The 13,221-nt window shown below is 38.8% G+C and overlaps 1 pseudogene; it reads right to left on the reverse strand.

Annotated features, from left to right (window-relative positions):
• Positions 1-11,560: 11,560 nt before the first annotated feature.
• Positions 11,561-12,874, reverse strand: LOC103439338 (polyubiquitin 4-like; annotated as a pseudogene).
• Between the last annotated feature and the right edge of the window lie 347 nt (positions 12,875-13,221).

Here is a 13,221-nt window from a genome sequence, read left to right on the forward strand (position 1 = left end):
ATGGCATGTTTTAAAAAAATAAAAAATAAATTGTAGTTAGATGGGTGCGAATGCTTAATGGTCTGCTTTCTTTGTTTTAGCATCTTGCTAATCTTGAATTTCCAGTTATATGAAATTCATCTTTACTATATTGTATGCCTATCTTTGCTTTCTTTGTTTTATTGGCATTCATCTTTGCTATATTATATACCTATCTTAACAAATTTTTAAAAATTTATTATGGCAACCTATTAGAATGTATCAAAGTTTGTGCCCAATACTAGTATTGAAGTGATCTGACGTCATGGATAGACAATTGATTCGTTGTCGAAATCACCTTAGTTCTAAATATAGAGAAGGGGTCCAATCATTCATTGACGGTGCTTGTCACCATGTGAACCAGAATAATCATATACTATGTCCTTTTAGAGTTTGTCATAACAGATATTTTTTCACTCAGTTGAAGATGTTCATCTCCATTTATTGAATTTTGGTATGGATGTGAATTATGATATATGGATAAATCATGGTGAGCATATTAATCAATTGCAAGGAGAGTCTTCGATGTCTACGAACAACAAGCCGATCAATAATTCTAATGTCAACATGTTTAATATGATGGATGATGCATTTGGAAGAATGGATGATGATGATGATGATGATGATCAAGATACAATGGGGGTCCAAGATACCATGTGGGGCAGAGATATGACCAATGCTTTTATGGTAGATGTTGATACTTATATGATATGCTGCTTCGTGAAGCTTATAAGGAACTATACCTTGGATGCAATCAATATACAGTTTTGTCTTATGTTGTGGAGTTAATTCACAACAAAGTTGATAATCACATGACAAACAAGGCCATTGATAAGATGCTAGCAATGATGAAGAAGATGTGTCCCAAACCAAACAGTGATCCCGAATCGTTTCGTGAGTGCAAGAAGATATTGAAAAGTCTTGGATTGGGGTGTGAGAACATACATGCTTGCTATTATGATTGTGTATTGTTCTATAAAGAATATGAAAAGAAAGATAGATGTCTAGTTTGTAATGAGCCAAGGTATAAAAATAGTTATTATGAGCAAAGAAAAAGGGTCCAAGAAAAGTGTCACAATATTTTCTACTTAAACCCAGGCTACAAAGGTTGTTCATGTCGAGACATACGAGTGAAGACATGAGGGGGCACAAGGATAAAAGAGTTAATGATCCGAACACAATGAAACATCAGCAGACTCTATCACATAGAAAAAATTTGACCAAATGTACCGTGATTTTGCTTAAGACCCACAAAATGTCAAATTGGGCCTTGCAAGTGACGGGTTTACTCCATTTTTAGATATAAGTAAGCCGTACAATATGTGGCCAGTTGTTATATTTCCATATAATCTGCCCCCTTGGAAATGCATACACACACACACACACACACACACACACATATATATATATATAGAGATAAGCTCATCAGTGAAGAAGCAAAGCTTATTTATCACAAGCTCTACATTCGATTATTTATCACAAACTTATATATATTAATACCAACAAATACATGTAAAAGTTAATATATGCTTATATATTAGCTTTTAATGAATAAAAAATGCACTGTTCTATGCTCATTCCATTTATTACAAAATCAACTTGTGATAAGAAAAATTGTTGTTCAACTATATAAGAAAAAGTTGGCATCTAACTTGGACATATATTAGGAAAGGATGTATAGCATGCATACCAAAAATTGGGTAGTAGTGTAAACATTATCGCATAGCCAGTCCCAGTGACTCTTTAGTCTCCCATTCCATATTCGATCATTTGACATATTAGCTCGTCCTCTTGTAGGTGTTTCACATGACAAGTAGTACTTATACAACCGGTGCTTAAACACAAAGTACAACTTTGCCTTCTTCTTATCAACATATTCAATTATCTTTGGATGAGATAAGTCCACCACAAATAATACCTATTATCAAACATAAATATATAAAAGTGAGTGCTTGAAATTATTATGAATAAACTAAATTAATGGTCCACATAACAGCTCCACGCAAATTAAATGTACTCCCAGTCATCTTATCATGAGTCTGAAAGCCATTTTCCCACAATTCCTTAAGCTCGTCAACTAATGGGCACAAATACACATCAATCCCATTTCCAGGTGTTTTTGGTCCAAGAATTAACAAGGTTAAAAAAGAGAATGGTTTTTTCATGTATGTATGTATATATATACGTATGTGTATATATGTATGTGTGTATAAAATGAAGAGCTTGTACATGTATTTTATTGATAAATAAGCTCTGCTTCTTCACAAGCATTTACATGTATTTTATTGGTATTAGGCATAATTGAATGCAGAGCTTGTTTGCATTTATTAGGCTATTCATTGCTTTTAGTTCTACATTTCAGTTTGGTAAATTTTGAGAACGACTACAGGAGAATGAGAGCAAAAATCATTAGATATAGTGTTTATGAAAATTAGATTCTAATTGATTGGAAAAGAGTTAGATAGTGGTATTCTATTGCATTTGAACAAATATGTACAACTCAAATATATGAACATGTATAAGTCTGGGAGGTAGGAACTTCCTAAATTGTACACCTTTACAATACTAACTCTTCTTTTGCTAGTCATGTACCACTTGTGTAATGTAGGAGCTTTCAAAGCAAAATGCTAATAATAGGAAGAAACAGAAGTATCACCACAAGGGAGGAGCAAGGCTATTCATCCAACATGCTAGGAAAGCTCACAAGGTAATGAAATTAAGGTACTAATAATACTCATTATGCACTCTCACGTTTGTATCTTCATTATTAAGCAGAAAGGAGATTCATTATTAGTGATTGACAATTGGGGTGCTCTTCACAAAAATAAGAATGGCCAGTGGATCAATGATGTTGCTCGAGACAAATATGTAAGTCATTCATGGGCCACTCATTTTTGTCATTTCAAATGCAGTGGAGATTAAAATTTTACAATTGACAAGATACAACTTAAGAAACACAGTTGGAAGTGAACATGCAAAATTGACATGATACTACTTGTTTGTCCAACCAATATATCTTATGTTAACTTTGCTTTTGTTACTTGTTGAGAAAAAACATTGTATATGCCTAGTCCAATTTAATCCATAGTCAAATAAAAACTACAAATCATGTTTACATACAGGTTTTGCATGGTGATTTCCTTCTACATTAGATAAGGATAACATACAAGTGGTCAAGTTGTGTTGTGTTTTCTTAAGCATATTATAGCTGAAATGTTTGGAATGAAAGAAACTGAATTGTTTCTATTTAATTATGAAAGGATAACATGAAGAAAAGGAAGGATGAAATGAGGGAGAAGCTGATCTAAGAAGCACTTGGAGGTACAGCATCAGATTCCGTACATGTGCCATTGGATGATGAGTTTGGAATCATGGCTGAAAACATTGGAGGAAGGGAAAATCAATTAATGGTGTAGGTGTTTTTCCTCGCATAGATGCCTCTGGTTGCATTTCTTCTATGGTATCAAGTTCCGAGTTTATTGATATGAGATCTCAGATCAAGCTTTTGTCAGATGGTTTCCTCAAATTGCAACAAGAGAATGAACAATTGAGAGCTTGATTGGATTTACGTAATGATGATGAAAATATGTTCACAAAAATTAAGGCATTTTTTGTTGCAAGTCAGGAAAAGACTAACAACTCTACAAAATCTAATGGTTATATTTCAAAGGGTGAAAGTGCGTATCCTGAGCTGGAAGAACATGATTTGGAAGATGAATGATGTCCATATTGTGTCTTTTGCAATTAGTTTCAAGTATGCACATGGTACACCTCTTTTGTTAGCACCTAAATGTACCTTGGACTTGTCATTTGTTAGTACCCAAGATGTCTATATATATGTGTTACTACTCTTGATTATTTTGTCTTAGACTTCTCCTTTGTTGGTACCTCAAGTTGTCATTTGTTAGGCACCTCAAGCTGTCTTTTGTTAGGCACCTCAAGCTGTTTTAAACTTCTCTTTTGAGATAGGTCACCATGACTTTAATTTTTGGAATGTACATTTGGTTAATGTATTTGACTTATGTGTTTTAATTGTTGATTAATGAAAATGTGAAGTCTAAATTACAATTCTAAATTACAAAACAAGAAAAACAATTAGTTCGTCGTTATTATTTCTAAAAAGGTATTTGATTTAAACATATGTGATGTAAGTTGCGCCACATATCAAAGGAATATGTGACTTTTCAGCGTCACTTAGTGTAAACTATATCATCTGGTATCATATAGGGTGACTACAAAATCATCACTTATAAACCTGATACAAGATGAAAAAATAGGTCACAGAATTTTGTATTTTGTGATGTATAATTCGTCACACGTATGGTTAATTTGTGATGTATAATTTGTTACACATATTGTTATTAAGTGACGAACGTTGTGTCACGTATACTGAAAAAATGTGGCGAAAATAAAATTCGTCACATGGACTATAGGTGATGCTGTATAGGTGACGCAAGTGGTGATGCTAGAATTTCTTCATATATAGTCAAATGTGACAAATTTTCTTGTTTATGTGACGAATGTCTGTCGCCACCTAAGCCGTGTTTTCTTGTAGTGCACCCATCACGAGATCCATGCATTAGCAACCATGTGGAGCCAAGGGACCCACTATCATCAACAGGGCCTAAGGGACCTACCTATCACGAGTTCCACACATCAGCAAGCATGTGGATCCAAAGGACCCACCATCACTGGCAGGGCCTAGAGACCCACCCATCATGTGCCAGTACAATGCATGATGGCTCCCTAGCTTTCATACCATGTAGAATTATCAAATAGACAGGCCAAAGGCCCAATTCCAACAACACCGATACTGTCCCCAACTTGGTAATTACCACCTGCATAATCCGTCAGGTGTGGAGTTTTATCATAAAAGGTCTTGGTGTTAGTTAGAGTGGGGATAGGATATATAAACTATTCGTTATCTTTTACTATGGCTGATGTGGGATCCAACACGCCCCCTCACTTGAGTTTTATCATAAAAGGCCTCGATGTTAGTTAGAGTGGGGTTAGGATATTTAAACTATTACTTATCTTTTACTACGGCCGATGTGGGACTCAACATGCCCCCTCACGTGGTACCCAATTAGTGGGTCACACGTGGGAGATCCACACGTCGACAACCATGTGGAGCCAAGGAGGCCAAGGGACCGACCATCATCGAGCGGGGTCTATGGGACCCACCCATCACGAGATCCACACATCGGCAACCACTTGGAGCCAAGGGACCTACCATCACTGGCGGGGCCTAGAGGGCTCACCCATCACATGGCAGCACAATACATGCCCGCTCCCTAGCTTTGATAGCTTGTAGAATTATTAGAGAGAAGGGCCGAAGGCCGAATTCCTACAACAACAATAATGTCCCCAACTTTGTAATTACTGCCTACACAATCTGTCAGATGTGGAGTTTATTAAAAAAGGTCTCGATACCTATCTTTTACTACGGCCAATGTGGGATTCAACAAGTACCAATTGTCGAATGTCCATTCTGACCTTCCCATTTCAAAGTTTTTTACTAAATGAATCAAAATCTTATAGCTAGAATTACATGAATAGGATACCAGTTTCCGATATGCAGTATCAAAACATGAAAACCCACGGCCAAACAAGGCTATAAAAAGATGTATAAAGAAATAAACCGGGAAAACGTTCTGGAAAATGAGTTTCTTTTGAGCCAATCCATGAATCTAGGTGATTACTTACAGAGCAAGCAACAAATACACATCTGTAATTGACAAAAAAACTAACAAGATCAGGATTAATTTTTATAACTAATAAGTTGATAACGAATAAATTCATCCCTCGTTCACATTTCGAGGTCCACTATTGGAGGGAAATTACAAGGAAAAAAAAGACTACAGAACAATCACATGCCAAAGATGTCATAGTGCAAAAATGTGACGATTAGCAACACAATGTAAGAACACGGCTGCTTGAACTAAAACCTGGCACATGAACTATCCTTCCGGAATTTAAACAAATATGAGATGAGATTGGTGAACTCATTGCCACAGGCCCATAATGGGATGGTGGGATATAAGGTAAGCCATCAACATTCTTAAACGGCATCAACTCTATTCATCCATCGAGATTGTACGATAAAACATGAACGAATTTGCTAAGCCATCAACATTCAAGCTTATCCCGTTAAGCCCTACTTAAATCAGTTCGCCGTCTGCAGAACCAATCTCACACATTATCAAAGTTTTCATCCTAACTTAATAACTTCAAACCGACTTAAGCCTACCCCTCAAACCACTCAATTTAACATACATGACTCTTGTGCCCGACACACCAAAGAAAACAAAATTATCCAACAATCCTCGTATCTACATGCGATCAATCAATTCGACGTCAAAAAATGCAGGATCATCACAAAACAAACTTAACTTAGAAACAATGAGACCATGAATCCTAAATCACTGATTCACTACCAAAGCAAAAAGGTGTCTTAATGTTCTAAATCACCTTCTGCTGAAAGGGGAATAAAAAAGAAATAAAAAACAAATAAGAAATAGTATCAGACATATTGAATTTTAATGTATATTTCATGGAAAATAATCAGCTACAAGGTCCAACATATATAAGAAAACGGGAAGGAGAGGAGCCTTCTAGCAGCATCATTGCGGGAAGGAGATGAGCCTTCTGGCAACATCATTGTGGTAATGGCAGCATCATTGTGGGAACCTCTTGGCAGCTAAGCAAGCATCATTATGTCCTCCCACTCTCTCTAACTTAAACTATTAATTAGCTTTACAAAGCTGGAGGAATAACAACCAGCTAACACTAGCTGTTATCCATAAAAAAACTTAAACAAAGGGTTGCATTATTCTTCCAACATTGAACCATACTTCCAATACTCCCCCTCAAGCTGGATCCAGAAGATTGATGGATCCAAGCTTGGAGATGAGCCTTTGAAACTGATGAGAAGCCATAGGTGTGGTGAATATATCAGCCAGTTGATCGGAGCTTTTTACATAATGCGTCTGGATCACCTGCGACTGTACTTGTTCACGGACATAGTGGCAATCGACTTCAATATGTTTAGTCCTCTCGTGAAAGACGGGGTTTGATGCTATGTGCATGGCAGCCTGGTTGTCACACAATAAGGTCATTGGTTGAGCCGTGAACACACCTAAGTCACATAAAAGTTCTTTTAGCCATATTAGCTCACACGCGGTTGAGGCCATTGCACGATATTCAGCTTCGGCACTTGATCTTGCGATGACAGTTTGTTTTTTGCTCTTCCACGTGATCAAATTTCCACCAACAAAGGTACAGTAACCAGTGGTGGACTTGCAATCGATGGCGTTTCCTGCCCAATTTGCATCGCAGTACCCCATTATTTGAGTGTTGTCATTCTTTGCCATGAGGATGCCACGACCAACGGACCCTTTTAAGTAACGTAAGATCCTTTTTACAAGGTTTAGATGCTCGATGGTGGGGGAGTGCATGAACTGACTGGCGATACTTACTGAATATGAGATGTCAGGTCTGGTGATTGTTAGGTAGATCAGCTTGCCGACAAGCCTCTGATAGAAGCTGATATCCGAGAGTGGCGTGCCTCCCAAGTCAAGTTTGAGCTTGCTATCGAGAGGGGTAAGTGCAGGCTTAGCCTCACTCATATTAGCTTCCTTGAGTAGATCCATGACGTATTTCCGTTGATTAAGAAATAGTCCCTTGTGTGAAGATGCCATTTCGATTCCAAGAAAATACTTCAACACCCCGAGATCTTTAACTGCAAATCTTTGTTGAAGTGATTGTTTGAGTGTGGAGATTTCTGCATCATTATCACCTGTGATTATTAAGTCATCCACGTATATCAACACAACTAATTTGCTCACAGCTCCCGTGCGAACAAATAATGATGAATCTGCATTACTCCTTTTGAAACCAACACTATGAAGAACGGAACTTAGTTTTGCATACCAAGCACGAGGCGATTGCTTCAATCCATAAATCGACTTATGCAATTTACACACCAAATCATGTTCCTGGCTTTGAGGGTGTCCTGGTGGCAATCTCATATAGACCTCTTCTTCAAGATCACCATGTAGAAAGGCGTTCTTTACGTCCATTTGGTACATGGACCAACCCTTATTGACAGCAACAGACAATAGAACCCTAACTGAGTTCATTTTTGCAACAGGAGCAAATGTTTCTTTGTAATCCACCTCAAATGTTTGAGTGAATCCTCGAGCCACCAGCCTGGCTTTATGCCTCTCAATTGAACCATCAGAATTAAACTTGATCTTATAGATCCATTTGCAGCCCACTGCCCTTTTTCCTTTTGGAAGTTTGATGATGCTCCAGGTTTTGTGTTGGTCTAGTGCTTTGAGTTCATCTCGCATTGCTTCTTTCCACACAGCTTGGTTATTAGCCTCATGAAAGTTTGAGGCTCACTGTGACTTGAAATGGTGTTAAGAAAGGCAGCATGAGATGGAGTTACCTTTTGATACGACACGCAATTGGAGATTGGATGCCTCGGTTTATATGTGACAAAATCTTGAAACCTTGTGGGAGGTTGTCTATCACGCCGAGGATTGCGTCGAGGTACTGGGGGAGTTGTCTCATCCTCATTCAAGTTATCAGCCACACTTTGAAGATTTCCTTGATTGCCGTTGTCATCATTATGCACAGAACCATCAGGATGAGTGCCTTCATTGTTGACTTCAGTGAGAGGTGTAGGAGATGCATCGGTGTTGTCATGGTTATACACTCTGTTGTTTAAAACATCTGGAATGCTGATTCTTGGTAGAGGAAGCAGGTCTAAGATACACTCCCCCTGACTTGTGGCTTCATGTGATTTGCTGAAAAAATGGTTAGCTTCATGGAATCGAACATCTTTGGATACAATTATTTTTCTCAGTTGAGGATCATAGCACTTATATCCTTTTTGAGTTGATGAATAACCAAGAAAAACACATTTGAGAGCTCTAGGATCCAACTTAGATGCTCGATGGTGTGACTGAACATGAACAAAACAGACACAACCAAAGACTCTAAGATGTGAAAAGTCGATTTTTCTTCCTTTCATAACTTCAAGGGGAGATTTAAACTCCAAGACTCGGCTAGGAAGTCTATTGATGATGTACACAGCCGCCATGACTTATTGGGACCAAAATCTCTTTGGTACATTCATTTGTAACATTAATGCTCTCGTTTTTTCCAGTATGTCACGATTTTTCCTTTCGGCTACACCATTTTGTTGAGGTGTGCCAACACAACTTGTTTGATGCATGATACCATGCTTGCTCAAATATTGTGACATGATATGGGACATATATTCGGTGCCATTGTCAGATCTTAAGGTTTGAATTTTAGAGGAAAAATGGTTCTTAACAAGGTTGTGAAAATCTTTAAAAACTTCTATCACTTCACTCTTAGACTTTAAAAGGTACAACCATGTGGCTCTAGAGAAATCATCAACAAAGATTACATAATACTTATAACCATCAAAAGATTCAAACGTTGGTCCCCATACATCTGAGTGAACTAGTTCGAAAACTTTACTAGTCCTAGATGAGGATGAGTGAAAAGGCAATCTAGTGGCCTTAGACAGATGACATGTTTCACACTGAATTAAATCATTTCCTAAGTTTGGAAACAAAGATGACAAAACAGGTTGGGAAGGATGAGCTAAACGTTGATGCCACAATTGACTATCCTGGGATGGATTGGACTTGGTTTGAAATCCTCTGTGACTGCTCTTTGATATGTAATAGAGACCATCTAGGTAAAACCCTTCACCAATCGTCCTCTTGGTGAGACAATCCTGAAAAATGACATTGTGAGAAGAGAAGATGGCTAAACAATTTAAGGTGTTGGTGATTTTTCCCACAGATAGAAGTTGAAATGGAAAAGAAGGAACATATAAGGCTACTGACTCAATTGTGTCCGACATTAAGTTGATATTTCCCTTGCCTAAAACCTTAAAACTCTCACCATTTGCAGTTGAGACTTGAGAAGGTTGTGAAAATTTTTCAAACTTGTGAAACTTGGAAACATGATTGGTTATATGATCTGTGGCACCCGAATCAACAATCCAAAAATCATGCATCATATTTATATTAAGAGCAGTTTTGAAAGCAGTCATGATACCTAGCATGTCATCTCGGGGCATGTGTTGTGTGTCTGTTAAGAAACCATTGAACTTGCCTAGCAAAGCTGTTGAGTTTCCATCTTCAAAACCAATCGTGTGATCACTCTTAATCCCTTCTTTTTTGCTTTGAAGATATGCTGCAAAATCATTTATGAGTGCAGCCGGATTTGCTGTGAAGCTCTTGAGTGTATCAGACCCATGTGAGGTTGATGCATATGCTTTGTAGGCTTTGTGTGGTGCACGATTTTGTCTTTGTGAGCCCTTGTTATCCTTCATGAACTCCGGCTTTAATTCTGGATGTAAGATCCAGCATGTCTCCTTAACGTGACCAGTATAGTTGCAGTGTTGGCACTTCAAGTGTGGATTCTTCACTTTGTATTTTCTTTCGTTGGTTAGGTAAGCCCTTGCTTCAGTTACACTGGTCTTTGTGCCAATGTTCATGACTTTCCTTCTTACTTCTTCACGTTGGATAGTTGCACATACACTGGTGAAGGAAGGTAGTTCGGGGTTCATGAGTATGTGGCTTCGCAGGTCTTCGTATCCAGAATCGAGGCTTGACAAGAGTTGGAATATCTTGTCTTCTTCTGCCCTTTTCAGAAGTACGGACGCTTCAGTTGTATGAGGCCGATACATTTCCAACTCATTCCACATGCTCTTCATGCTGCCTAGAAGTTGAACAAATGGCTTTCCTTCTTGTTGTAGGTTGAAAATGTCCTTCTTCAATTGAAACACACGTGCATCATTATTCTGACTGCCATACATTTCCTTGACTGTTTCCCATAGCTTGAATGATGATTCAGAAGAACTGAATATTTCAGCTATTTTACGTTCCATGGAATTTAGGAGCCATGACATAACTAGCTGATCTTTGCAAAGCCAGGATTCGTATGTTGGTGAGGACGCAACAGGAGCTTCGATGCTTCCATTTATGAACCCTAGCTTGGATCTTCCACCTAGGGCAAGACTCACTGCTCTCGACCAAGGCAAGTAATTAAACTCATTTAACAAGACCGAGCTTAATCTTTGATTTGGGTTGACATCCACCTCAGACAAGGTTGAGGAGGAAAATATCTGGGAATTTTCAGCTTCAAACGAAGAAGAATTTTCTTCTGCCATATCGGAGATGGTAGGAATGCAGCAGCAGTTTATTTTTCCTGCTCTGATACCATATTGAATTTTAATGTATATTTCATGGAAAATAATCAGCTACAAGGTCCAACATATATAAGAAAACGGGAAGGAGAGGAGCCTTCTGGCAGCATCATTGCGGGAAGGAGAGGAGCCTTCTGGCAGCATCATTGTGATAATGGCAGCATCATTGTGGGAACCTCCTGGCAGCTAAGCAAGCATCATTATGTCCTCCCACTCTCTCTAACTTAAACTATTAATTAGCTTTACAAAGCTGGAGGAATAACAACCAGCTAACACTAGCTGTTATCCATCAAAAAACTTAAACAAAGGGTTGCATTATTCTTCCAACATTGAACCCTACGAACCCTACTTGCATTATTCTTCCAACATTGAACCCTACTTCCAATAAGACATCATCCAATTTAAACACTGCCTCCACGAAGACGAAGCACGAGATGCAGGGTAGACACTTTGTGGATGTTATAATCACCCAGCGTATGCCCATCCTCAAATTGCTTCCCAGCAAAAATGAGTCTCTGCTGATCGGGCGGGGTACCCTCTTTATCTTGGATTTTAGTTTTCACATTGTCCATTGACCTCAAGAATGATTGCCTTCCCAGTCAGAGTTTAACAAAGATCTGCATACCACCTCGCAGACGAAGAACCAAATGCAAGGTGGATTCCTTCTGGATGTTACAATCTGCCAAAGTCTTTCCGTCCTCCAACTGCTTCCAGCAAAAATTAGCCTTTGTCGGTGGGATTCCTTCTTTATCTTGAATCTTCGCCTTGACATTGTCTATAGTATAAGAGCCTCAAGAATGATAGTCTTTCCAGTCAAAGTCTTGACAGAGATTTGCATCCCACCCCACAATTGAAGAACAAGATGCAAAGCCAAAGTCCTACCATCTTCCAACTGCTTTCCAGCAAAAATTACCTCTACTGATCAGGAGGGATTCCTTCCTTGTCTTGGATCTTCGCCTTAACATTGTCTATAGTATCAGAGCTGTCCACCTCAAGAGTGACAGTCTTTCCAGTCGATGTCTTCACAAAAGATTTGCATCCCACCCCGCAATCGACAACAAGATGCAAGGTGGATTCCTTCTGGATATTGTAGTCTGCAAATGTCCTACCATCTTCCAACTGATTTCCGGAAAATATAAGCCTATGCTGGTCTGGCGGAGTCCCATCTTTGTCTTGGATCTTTGCCTTAACATTGTCTATAGTATCAGAGATCTCCACTTCAAGAGTGATTGTCTTTTCTGTCATCGTTTTAACAAAGATCTGCATTCCACCACATAGGCGTAGTACAAGATGCAAAGTAGACTCTTTCTGGATGTTATAATCGGTGTCCTACCATCTTCCAACTGTTCTCCAGCAAATATGAGCCTCTGCTGGTCCGGTGGAATCCCCTTTTTGTCTTGGATCTTTGTGTTAACATTGTCTATGGTATTAGAGCAATAGAGCTCTGCACTTCGAGAGTAATAGTCATTCCTTTCAGTGTTTTAACAAAAATCTGCATTCCCCCAAGCAGACGTAGAACTACATGCAAAGTCGACTCCTTCTGGATGTTATAATCGGCCAAGGTCCTTCCGTCCTCCAGCTGTTTTCAAACGAATATGAGCCTTTGTTGGTCAGGCTGACTCTCTTCCTTGTCATGTATCTTAGTCATGCATTATCGATAGTATCTGAGCTCCCTCCAAACCTCAAGGGTGATGGTCTTGCCAGTACGGCTCTTCACAAATATCTGCATGCCGCCCCTGAAGGGCAGAATCAAATGCAGAATGGACTCTTTCTGGACGTCATAATCTGCCAGCGTCTACCATCTTCGAGTTTCTTCCCAACAAAATAACACTACTGGTCTTACGGTATCCCTCCTTATCCTTAATCTGGGCTTTGACATTGGCTATGGTATGGTGCCTCTCAACTCCGGGAGGAATGCTCTATCCTGTAAGCGTTAACCCGAATGC

The sequence above is a fragment of the Malus domestica genome, chromosome 07 (genome assembly GCF_042453785.1).
Source record: "Malus domestica chromosome 07, GDT2T_hap1".
NCBI lineage: Eukaryota > Viridiplantae > Streptophyta > Magnoliopsida > Rosales > Rosaceae > Malus > Malus domestica.